Here is a 13,212-nt window from a genome sequence, read left to right as displayed (position 1 = left end):
CCTTGGCAGTTGAGATACGCTACCATAGCTGTGTTATCCATCCAGAGCAACACATGCTTGCCCCGGATCAACGGCAATAGCCTCCTCAGGGCAAGTAGTACTACCAGTAACCCGAGGCAGTTGATGTGCCAGCGCAGTCGCGGGCCAGTCCAAGGGCCGGCGATTGAGTGCCCCTTGCATACGGTGCCCCAGCCCAGTTGGGAGGCATCCGTCTTAACCACGACGTGCCTGGGGACCTGGCCTAGGGGAACTCCTGCCTGTAGGAACGTTAGGTCTGACCAGGGGCTGAAGAAGCGGCAACAAGCCTGCGTGACAAGGACGCGGTGTGTGCCGGGGCTGGTGTCAGTGCAGGCCCTGGACGGAAGCCTTGGATGTTTCCGCCAGGTGGAGGCGCTTTGCGGGCATAAGTGCACCGCTACTGCTTGGTCCACCTGGGGAATCGCTGAGTAGCCCCTTGCCGCTCCGCCGTCGAAGGTAGTGAGAGCAGAGGAGCTCACGGATAGAGTGCGGGCAGTCCTCAGCGTCAGACATGACGAACCCGCTCTCTGATGCCGGGTCCGCTGTAAGACGAACTTCGCCCCAGCGCTCAGTTGGAGCATACGAGCGTGACGGGGAGTGGGAGGTCTGTGGGGGAATACCTGGTGGAGAAGCTCCCACTGAAGTCCCCATATCGCCCCCAGTGCTAACCGACCCCACCTCATACCGTAGATAGAAGGACCGAGTCGGGGAGCCACTGGGGTGGCTTATGCTCTTATGAGGAGCCGTGACCGCAATGTAGCCATGGTCATGCCCTCGCAGTGAGGACATGAACCATCGACAAACGCAGCGATCGTGGCCATCAGTTGGGGAGAGACATCGACCGCAACCAGGAAATAAACACAAATGGAAAGACATCTTGAAAAAGACGCTTTCCGCCTGCACCACTCTTTTAGAGAAATATATACTCTTTTTGTGTGTTTTATATATACACTCACCTAAAGGATTATTAGGAACACCTGTTCAATTTCTCATTAATGCAATTATCTAATCAACCAATCACATGGCAATTGTTTCAATGCATTTAGGGGTGTGGTCCTGGTCAAGACAATCTCCTGAACTCCAAACTGAATGTCAGAATGGGAAAGAAAGGTGATTTAAGCAATTTTGAGCGTGGCATGGTTGTTGGTGCCAGACGGGCCGGTCTGAGTATTTCACAATCTGCTCAGTTACTGGGATTTTCACGGACAACCATTTCTAGGGTTTACAAAGAATGGTGTGAAAAGGAAAAACATCCAGTATGCGGCAGTCCTGTGGGCTGAAAATGCCTTGTTGATGCTAGAGGTCAGAGGAGAATGGGCCGACTGATTCAAGCTGATAGAAGAGCAACTTTGCCTGAAATAACCACTCGTTACAACCGAGGTATGCAGCAAAGCATTTGTGAAGCCACAACACGCACAACCTTGAGGCGGATGGGCTACAACAGCAGAAGACCCCACCGGGTACCACTCATCTCCACTACAAATAGGAAAAAGAGGCTACAATTTGCAAGAGCTCACCAAAATTGGAGAGTTGAAGACTGGAAAAATGTTGCCTGGTCTGAGTCTCGATTTCTGTTGAGACATTCAGATGGTAGAGTCAGAATTTGCCGTAAACAGAATGAGAACATGGATCCATCATGCCTTGTTACCACTGTGCAGGCTGGTGGTGGTGGTGTAATGGTGTGGGAGATGTTTTCTTGGCACACTTTAGGCCCCTTAGTGCCAATTGGGCATCGTTTAAATGCCACAGCCTACCTGAGCATTGTTTCTGACCATGTCCATCCCTTTATGGCCACCATGTACCCATCCTCTGATGGCTACTTCCAGCAGGATAATGCACCATGTCACAAAGCTCGAATCATTTCAAATTGGTTTCTTGAACATGACAATGAGTTCACTGTACTAAAATGGCCCCCACAGTCACCAGATCTCAACCCAATAGAGCATCTTTGGGATGTGGTGGAACGGGAGCTTCGTGCCCTGGATGTGCATCCCACAAATCTCCATCAACTGCAAGATGCTATCCTATCAATATGGGCCAACATGTCTAAAGAATGCTTTCAACACCTTGTTGAATCAATGCCACGTAGAATTAAGGCAGTTCTGAAGGCGAAAGGGGGTCAAACACAGTATTAGTATGGTGTTCCTAATAATCGCTTCGGTGAGTGTATGTATGTATATAGGTAGGTATATAAATATATATATAAATTAAGTTATTCACTCCGTGAACTTTTTTCTCTGCTGCTGAAGCGTCCAGGGGTGTGTGTTCAGAACAACGTAGTGAGACCCAACAGCGTGTCGAGATGAATGGAGGCAGAGGAATTCAGCTTGTGACTTGCTCGCTCGGCTCCAAAGAAGATATCTGATGTGTGTTTGCAGTGTCACACCTTTTATACCCGTATGTCCGGGGAGTGGATACCGCATACCAGAAATACCACATGCCAATTTCCATTGGCCTTTTTTCAAGATCAGAGATGTCTGGGCTCCGCAGGAGCGACCCCTATTGTCAACTCATCGACACAACGTCGAGTGAGTGACAGATAGGGAACTGATGAATGGGTGTCCCCTCTATGGCCTTTCCATCTCCATATGCCACTATCACAACATGGCCCCGAATTTGTTTTATGGCTGCAGATAAAACCACATTAGGTTTAACTTATGGTAACAAGGGTGCCAGCAATGTTGGGGTACACATGCTGGTAGACTTTAAAAGACGACACAGGTGTTTTCAAAAGTCCTCCTCATTTTTTTTGTCTTGTTAACGGAAAATCAGAGTAAAGGAGTATGGGCACCATCTCTTCAGCTTCTGAATCATGTTCAAAACTAAACCTATAACTGCCAGAGGTTGGAGGTGGACTAAAGGAAGATTAATATGCACATGTGTTTTTATTTAACTTCGTTAGCTTTTGCAACACACCTATCTTCCAAATCTTGGTGTGTTTTGACAACAGTCTATGCTCATGTGAAAATGCACCAGCTTTTTTAAGGTTATTTTCTGCATCTGTCATTGTTTGAAATGGTTATGGTCTATTGCAGAAATTTAGAAAAGGGGAAATAAATAGCTTGCAATCAAACTTGCCAAGGATTGTGTCCAAAAACATCTCAAGACAGTGTTACTTAGTTCTGGCACAGAAAAGGTAAACTAAGCTCAAGAGAATTGAAGTGGAGGACTGGATATGACCAGTGGGTGTTATTCAGTTGATCATCAAATGCTGGGTTTGATGATTTTCCTGGGCAACTGGCTTATATTCAAGGAAGAGGAACTCAAGTTAATAGACATGTATAAGTATTCTGACTTATTTCCCTTTTATGTTGTCAGTTTAACATTTTCATTTAGTACAAGTAATTATAAATCGCAACTTAATAGTTGAATAAAAAGTGGACTTTTGAAGGACATTTACATCACATTTAAATTTGTGTAATTTAGCAGATGTTTTTATCCAAAGCAACTTACAAATGAGACACATAGCAAGCAATTTGTCATACAAAGTTTAACAACATCTGCAGTATAATAATGCTAAGTTCTCACAGTGGCTGGAGTAGTAAAGATCCTAGCACAGAAGAAAGTACATTAAGTGCAGGTTAAGTGCAGTAGTAAGTGCAATTAGAGTGGGTTGGTTAAGTGCTTGCCGAACAGATGTGTTTTCAGCTGGTTCTTGAATGTTGAGAAGATAACAACAGATCATGTAGAGGTTGGAAGTTCATTCCACCACAGAGGAGCAGAGAAAGTGAATGATAAGCGAGATGGAGCATAGATCTATAAAGTAATTTGAAGTAAGAGGGTGTGGTTCCCTTGGTTGTCTTAAAAGCCACAGTCAAAGCCTTGAATTTGATGCGGGCATCTACAGGTAGCCAGTGGATTAAATATTAAGAGTAGGTTGACATGAGCCCTTTTTTGCTGTTGAAGACCAGGCACGCTGCTGCATTCTGGATCATCTGCTGTGGATGAATTGTGTTCATATGGATGTACTCACTGATTCTTTGACAGGCAGTATAATAAAATGCAATACAATCTAAACAATATTTGCGATACCCCAACCCTTAAAACAAATTTCATTTGAGTCCTCATGATTTTGACTGCCAATAACAAACAAAAGGTTTAGCTGAAAAAATAAATAAATAAAAGGCTTTACTCTTTGAGAGAAACTGCAAGTCATCCCAAGACATAAAACTGTTATATATCTTTGTGAACCCTTTCAGAAATATGGTGTACACACTCTCTCCTGCAGTGTATGGCCTGGTAAAGATTTCTTTCTGCAGGAAATTAGCCAACTTCAGTCTCACAGAGATCCCCTGGGGTATCTGTACATTGCTCGCTACATAATCCATTTATATACACAAGCATGGATGAAGAAGGATAAATGTTAAAAGATGTCCTTTAACAAAAAAGAAATTTGTGGGGTAGAAGAGATCGATTAAAGACTATAGCATATAGCTCAACCTTCAGCCCCCATTAGACCTTGAGAAACTGATACTTTAGCATATTATGCATGAATAAATAAAGAAAAAAGAAAAATATCACTCATTTCTGTAGGTCCTCACAATACAAGTAAATGGGTACCAAAATTTTTAAGCTCCAAAAAGCAGCATATATAAAGGCAGCATAAAAGTAATCAATATGACTCCAGTTGTTAAAATCATGTCTTCTGAAGCTATCTGAAAAGTGTGGGTGAGAAACAGATACATTTTTAAGTCCTTTTTATGATCAATCTCCAGTTTTACATTCTTCTTTTGTTTTTAGCAATTCACATTCTTCATGCATATCACCACCTATTGAGCAAAAAGGAAAATCTATAGTAAAGATTTACTTAAATATTGATCTGTTTCTCACCCAGACCTATCAAATCACTTCTTATAGTTATAGATTTAACCACTGGAGTCATATGGATTTCTTTTACACTGCCTTTATGTGCTTTTTGGAGCTTCAAAAATATGGTACCCATTCACTTGCATTGTGAACACAAAAATAATAAGAAAAAAAAAACTGCTTAAGAGAGAATAGAATTAAACTGTTTGATGAAAAACCCTAATTTACATGTGTGCTTTCAAATACATTTTTAAAAGTGCTGAATTAAACCAACTGCTCCTTAGGCTGTCATTAAGAGAGTTTCCATAGAGCCATAGTGACTAAAGGCAGGTTTTAGGAGTCACCAGCAAGTTACAGTTGGATGATCTGTGTGATCTAAGTTGAACACCACAAATACAATTCTGAATGATTAAGATGATCTTGAAATGACTTCTGTAAACTACTGGTAGCCACTAAATGGATTTGAGGGCCGGATGATGTGACTCCTCGGTATAGTATGAGTCAGAATTCGAGCTGCTGTATTCTGAACCCTTTGTATGTCTCAAAAATATTATAGAGTACAACAGTCAGGTGCATAAAGTGAAAATGCCAGTACTTTCCCCTATGCACAAATTGGTTTTTAACAATAAAGTATAAATATTTAAAGGCTGTGGCCCTGCGATGGACTGACGACCTGTCCAGGGTGTCCCCCGCCTTTCGCCCAATGTTAGCTGGGATAGGCTCCAGCCTCCCGCGACCCTGTACACAGGATAAGCGGTTGACGATGGATGGATGGATGGATGGATATTTAAAGGCAGACTTAACATAAAGGTTGTTTATCAATGGTATATGCTTCTGTTGAAGCCACCAAAAAAATCTTGTTTGATTGTGGAATTCCTGGTGAAGAGTCCAGGTCAAACAGCCCTCAAATATCACTGACGGCATTAATACATATTGATATTTGAAAGAGGACACAATATATACTATCTGAGGGGCATAATTCATTGAATCATATTAAATCATGAGATCCAGTGTATAGCCATGTTTGTGTTCAGATACATTTGAAATCAGAACTTTACATACACTTAGGTTGAAGTCTTTTAAACAAAATTTTAACCACTCGACAGATTTCATATTAGCAAACAATAGTTTTGGCAAGTCATTTAGGACATCTAATTTGAGCATGACATGAGTAATTTTTCCAACAATTTTTTACAGACTGATTGTTTCACTTTTAATTGACTAAATCACAATTCAACTGTTTCACCTCCTTTATGGTCTTAAGTCTCGGGCAGGCTACAATAGCTGCGGTTTTATCAATTTGGGGCCACACCTGCCCTTGACCCAAGTGGAAGCCTAGATTCTATACTTCAACCTGCCCAATTTCGCACTTCTTTGGGATTGCCGTTGAGTCCCTCAGTTGCCAAAGGTGTTGCTGCCAATCATTGCTTGAAAATGATGATGTCATCTAGATAGGCAGTGGTGAAAGCAGCGTGCGGTCCGAGGATTCTGCCCAATAGCCACTGAAATGTAGCTGGGGCCCTGAACAAACTGAATGGAAGCATCATTAATTGGTGTAATTCGAACAGTGTGGAAAATGCCGTCTTTTCACAGAAAATGGGAGTTAAGGGGATCTGCCAATATCCCTTCGTTAAATACAGTGTCGAATAAAAGTGAGCCGCATTTAAACGATCGAGCAGCTCATCAATCCAAGGCATCAGGTATGCATAAAATAAAGACACCGTATTGACTTTTCTAAAATCCACACAGAACCTGAACGAGTCTTCGCTCATAGGAACAAAAATCACCGGGCTGGCCCAGTCACTGTGAAATTCTTCTATTACCCCCATATCCAGCATGGCCTTTAATTCTTCCCAAGCCACTTCATTTTGTGCTCAGGTTATCGGTAGGGATGACTGCAAACCACTACCCCTGGGGTTGTTTCGAATTGGGGCTCTATGAAAATCGTACGACTGGGAAGAGGTGAGAACACATCAGAGAATTCTTCTTACAACTTGGCAACTTCTGTAACTTGGGAGGGTGAGAGGTGGTCTCCACAAATGAATAGGGTCGGTGCTTTTAAGTTCGGTGCTTTTAAGTTCATCTCTGGTCTGAGCTCCTCCCTCTCTGGAACCACCATGGCTAAAGTCATGGGGACAGCCTCTCTCCAAAGCTTTAGGAGGTTGAGGTGGTAAATCGTACGCATTCTGCCTCTATCCATTCGTTTAACAACAAAATCAATTTCCCCAACTTGCCGTGTGACCTCGAAGGGTTCTTGCCACTTGGCGAGTAATTTAGAGCTCGATGTGGGGAGTAATACAAGGACTTAATCTGCCAGTGTAAATTCCCATAGTCGAGTACCCCTATTATACAGCCGTCTTTGACGTTCTTGAGCCTGAAGCAAATTCTCCTGTGTTAATTGCCCCAGTGTGTGGAGTTTTGTTCTCAGGTCAAGAACATATTGAATTTTATTTTTGCTGCTGAAGGTCCCAATTTTCCCATAGGACATCGAGTATGCAGCGCAGCCAACGACCATACAATAATTCAAATAGTGAGAACCCCATGGAGGCTTGCGGGATATCTCGAATTGCAAATAATAGCCATTTGTCCCAATCTTGAGCGTCTTCCTGCACAAACTTATGAATCATATTGTTTAGGGTCTTATTAAATCGTTAGACCAAGCCATACATTTGGGGGTGGTAAACACTGGTCTGATTCATTTTAATCCCCAATAATTCATACAGTTCACATAGTATACCTGACATGAATGTAGTGCTCTGATCAGTGAGGATTTCTTTCAGAATCCATACTCGGTAGATAATTCTGAACAGTGCCTCCGCGACACTTGTTGCCGAAATGTTGCGCAGAGGCACTGCTTTCGGATATTGCATTGTGTAGTCCATCAGAACCAACACAAAGTGATGTCTGTGTGCTGTCCGCTCTAATGGCCCGATGGGGTCCATACCAATTGTTTCATAGGGGACCTTGATCAAGCAGATTCAGCAGCTGACATTCACGGCATGCCGCACACCACCTGCAAACATCCCTGTGAATGCCTTGCCAATAGAAATTGGCCAGTAGACAGTTCAGTATCTTTTCCAGCCCTAAGTGACTTGCCTTGGATTATAATGAGCTGTCTAGAATAACATTTCACAGTATTAACACCTAGGTTGTATCCTCCTTTGTCTGAATGTCCTGCATCACTCAATACAACTGATCCTTGATCATAAATATGGATATGCAAGTGCAATGTCTGGCTGGAGGCATTGACCATCAATCACTTTCACTTGATCAAAGGCGTGCCAAAGGGTCTCACCCTCCCAGCCAGCTAATCACACACCACACACCGATACACTTTGTTGCAGGACCCATCCACACACATTCCTATCATTAAAATTGTGAATACCCAAAATTAGTGGATGGGAGAGGCAGGGAATAACCGTAGCCTCAACACTATGTCCCCGAAATGTAATAATGACCGTCACTAAAGTGTAATTCTGAATATCCTGTGCACACAGCTAACCTTCACCCGCCATTCTGTATCCAAAGCCTTGGATTGAACCAAGCTTTGGTGAATGGAGTTTTGATTACAACCTGAATCCATCAAGGCTTGGTATGTACCTCCCTTAATAATCACAGGTATTCAGGGGTAGCTCAGCCAGTAAGACAATGACTACCACACCTGGAGTTGCAAGTTCGAATCCAGGGCGTGCTGAGTGACTCCAGTCAGGCCTCCTAAGCAAGCAATTAGCCTGGTTGCTAGGGTGGGTAGTCACGTTAAGTTAACCTCCTCGTTGTCACTATAATGTGGTTCTCGCACTCGGCGGGGTGCGTGGTGAGTTGTGTGGTGATGCCATGGAGAATAGCGTGAACCTCCACATGCGCTATGGCTCCGCGATAACGCGCTCAGCAGACCACATGATAAGATGGTATGCTTCTGCTCAATCAGGGATCCGGACTATTATCTCAACCTCCATCATGAGGAATCGGTCCTGGAAATGCCCAGGTTCCCCACAGCTCCAGCAGACTGGCCCAGACTTCACGCCCACACCCGTGGCAGCAGATTCATCAGTCTGTGGGGGAGAGCGGAGAGGGTTAGGGAAAACCAACGGGTTGAATGGCCCACAAGACCGGGGTCCAAATTGCCTGTTTCCAGGGAATAGGAACAGGAGAGAGAGAGAGAGAGAGAGAGAGAAAGAAAAGAATAGGGCTTGCCGGCCCCCGAATATGCTGCAATATGGTCCTCAGCCAGCTGGACTGCCCCATTCAGCAATGCCGATCGGTGGCACTAGACCAACTCCGCTGTCTCTGCAGTACTACCAGATCGAGAATCTCCTCGGTATAGTGATCTTCAGCCAGCAGCCACCTTTGGTTTCTTCAGATCTTTGTACACCAGGAGGTTGGAGGCAGGTAGATGTTAGGCCACTAGTTGGGCTTCTTCAGCCAGCAGCAGCACGAGGTAAGAAGCCCACTGAGTCCCGGGCCAGTTCCATGCTCCCGCCGTCTGATCGAAGAGCTCAAGGAATGCCTCCAGATCATCTTGAGGTCCCATCTTTGTCAGTGTGACGTGCGGTATGGATGTAAGTGGGTCCGGGGTCACGGCTGAAGACCCCTTCTGGTGTACCAAGCTCCGTAGCACCTGACGGTCCTCCGTTTAAGCCTGGAAGAGCCTGGAACCGCTGGTCCGGTTACAGACGCAGCTCAAGCAGAGTCTGATGTTGGGCTTGGTGGATGTTGGCGAGGGTCTTGAATAATTTGGCCAGTGGCGAGGACTACATGACTACATCTACGTCAGTGTTTTAATTCAAACACTTTTCAGTGACACAAATGGTGTGCTTTTCAGCAACAAATGCACACACTACTGCTGCGTGCATCTCTCTCTCTCCTCCGGCAGTTTGGACTGCCCTTTTATTACCCTCCAGCTCTCACTGCAGGTGTCAATCCTTACCGTTCTTCCTCTCCTGACCTCAATATCCACAGATGTAGCTTGGCCAAACCCACATCACAATTATTTTTACTTGAATCAAACCAGTTAATTTAGATGTTACCACATGAACTACATTTTTAAGTAAAACAAGTAATACATGTTTTAGTCAGTGCATGTACGTTTCAAAGTTTGAGTCCAATCTTGAAAGTGCTTCTTTTTTGCATTTTTTCTTATTTAATGCAGTTTATTTGATTTAATTGAAACATTTGGGCAACATCTGTATGATTCTGTCTTGTTGACTTCACAGAGGCACACACACAAAGGCCATTGCAATTCAACAAGACCTTAAATGCACTTGAAGTGCATATTTGTGACAAGGCCTATTGGTTCACCCTTTAGGAAAGCAGTGGTACATGACTTATTATTGATGTCATATGATGGCCAGTTCCTGTGCTGCTCCTCCCTCTGTTGTCATGGCAGGAGCTGTATAATCAGCTTGAACCCAGGCGCCATTAATTTGATGTCAAAAGATGCCAAATAACAGGTAAAGTCTGCAAAATCATACCACTAATCAGAACTAATTACTCACTTCTGAACACCACAATCAAATCTTCACAATAATGAGTGTTCACTGACGCAGAGTAAGCCTTCTAATGAGAGGGTTTGCAGGGATTTCAAAGTCCATTTTTCTTTTATGCATGACATTATTTTGTTAAAAAAAGTTGTTACAAGTTTGATGTATTTTACTGAGATGCCCTAAATACTCGATAAAAGGTCAGATACCATACGATTGTAAACTAATGACTTTATAATGTATGTAACTCAAGTTACGTGCTAATATTTTCATGGTCAATGAGAGCTGTCAAAAAATAAGCCTTTGCACAAAGTGAGTTCCACAAAGAAATGGTTTACTGAGTATAGTTTGGAGGATCTTGACTGGCCAGACCTGAACCCCACTGAACAACACAACAAATTGTAACAACACCAGGCGCCATCACTCAATGTCAGAGCCTGAATTAACTAATACTCTTGAGTTTGAGTAAATCTCTACAAATATAGTGGAGTGGATGTGCTCTTTATTTTGAATCTCAATATTTGAAATCAAATGTTCAATAAGGCCATATGGGTGGGAAGTTGGCAGTACACATACATTTCAACATCTGTTGTTTTTTTTATTTAAGATGTAAATATTGTGATAAAGAGGTTTGATATATGGTGTATGGCTGGGTGTATTTGTGACCACACACAGGTCTCTGGGGTAGGAGGACACCTAAGTTCAAATAAATGTCACAACTTCACTGTGAGCCTACGAGAGGTGTGGATGAAGTTTTAGGCCATAAAGCCAACAGATGAAAATAGATATTTGACATTGACTAGGATGCTGTAAATCCATTCCACGCTAACAGTGGTGCTTTTGAGGAAAATTGGCAGATATATGGCGCTTCACTGGAACAGAGCATGAGAAAGCAGGATGATCAGGAGACACAAAAGGATGGATGCATCAAGCATATGGTTCTGAGAAAATGGAATTATCAGGAGAAGTGTAAAACGATGGAAGTATTTCATCATGTGCTGTCTTAAGGTGTTTTTCCACACAATTGTGGAACTTGTATCAGAATTAAAAGGCAGCAGCTATTTGAACTAGGTGTAAAAAGCAACAAAAAGTCTATCTACGGATATTCAAAAATTTGTGACATTTTTTATTTGTATACATCATGGTCCAAAATCAACCAGGGAAGGGTAAAATATGCCACTGAAAGTGAAAGAAATACATGTATTGTACATGTATTGTATATATATATATATATATATATATATATATATATATATATATATATATATATATGTATTTTTTCTAACAATTGATTGCATCAACTTGCCGCTGGACGTTCCTCGAATTTGTGGAAGAGACTCTACTAGTCACTGTGGGCGTAATAGAAGAGGGCCCTACCTCTCCTCCCACAGTGGTCACCCCCCAGCCTTCCATGGCTCGTCCCTTCATGCCTGCCACGGCCAGCGAGCCAACGCCCACGCCTGCCTCGGCCAAAGAGCCAGCATTGCCAGCTTTGTCCGCCCGGAGGAGGAGGAGGAGAAGAGGAAAGGCTTCTGCTCCCCAGTGTCCGCCTGCCACGGTGAGCGAGCCAGAGCACACTCCTGCCACGGTCAGCGAGCCAGAGCCCACGCCTGCCACGGTCAGCGAGCCAGTGTTGTCAGCCTCGTCCGCCCGGAGGAGGAGGAGAAGAGGAAAGGCTTCTGCTCTCCAGCCTCCGCCTTCCACGGCTCCATCCACAGAACCTCCCATGGCTCTGCCTTCAATGTTCAGCGAACCAGAGCTCAAGCATGCCACGGTCAACAAATCAGCGCCTGTAGCCCCGACCGTCAATGAGACAGTGCCTGCAGCCTCGACCGTCAGTGAGCCAGTGCCTGTAGCCTCGACCGCCAGTGAGCCAGTGCCTGTAGCCTCGACCGTCAGTGAGCCAGTGCCTGTAGCCTCAACCGTCAGTGAGCCAGCGCCTGTAGCCTCGAACGTCAGTGAGCCAGCGCCTGTAGCCTCGAACATCAGTGAGCAAGTGCCTGTAGCCTCGACCGTCCCAGAGCCAGCGCCTGTAGCCTCGACCGTCCCAGAGCCATCGAATCCCGAGCCTCCCAAGTCTCCACCTCCAGAGCCTTCTACGGCGCCACCTCCTGAGCCTCCCACGGCTCCGCCTCCTGACCCTCCTACGGCGCCGCCTCCTGAGCCTTCTACGGCGCCGCCTACCACGGCTTTGCCTCCTGAGCCTTCCATGGCTCCCCCACCTGAGTCTTGCATGGCTCCGCCCTCCATGGCTCCGCCGCCTGAATCTTTCATGGCTCTGCCTATCACGGCTCCGACCCTCGGAGTTCTCCATGGCTGTGGCCCTGTGGCCAACTCCCAGACCTCCTGAACCTGTCCTGTGGCCAACTCCCAGACCTCCAGACCCAGACCCTACCCTGTGGCTGGCTCCCAGGCCTCCTGAACCTGTCCTTGCCCTGTGGCCGACACTCAGGCCTCTTGAACATGTCCCTGCCCTGTGGCCGGCTCCCAGGCCTCCAGACACAGACCCTACCCTGTGGCCGGCTCCCAGGCCTCCAGACCCAGACCCTACCCTGTGGCCGGCTCCCAGGCCTCCTGAACATGTCCCTAAAAAATATGCCTGTAGCCTCGACCCTGCCATGTCCCTATAAAAGCGGAGAAATATGTCGAGTTCATTCAGAATTTTTCTTCGGAGCTGATGGTTGTGTTGAAGTCAGCTGCAAGTTCCTGTTTCACACACCTGTTCCTATTTCCTCTGATGCTTTGTCTGCTGTTAGATCTACAGCATACTTCAGCGACTTTCTCCTTCTCTGCACGGCAGTGCAGTTTGCCCCTGGGCGCTTCAACAGTGCAAAAAACTAAAAGAGTTTTATAAAAGAGTAATTTTCTCTGAAAGAGTTATTTCATCTAAAAGAGCAATACGCAGCTG

This window comes from Xyrauchen texanus, chromosome 15 (assembly GCF_025860055.1).
Source record: "Xyrauchen texanus isolate HMW12.3.18 chromosome 15, RBS_HiC_50CHRs, whole genome shotgun sequence".
NCBI lineage: Eukaryota > Metazoa > Chordata > Actinopteri > Cypriniformes > Catostomidae > Xyrauchen > Xyrauchen texanus.
This window is presented reverse-complemented; position numbering follows the sequence as displayed.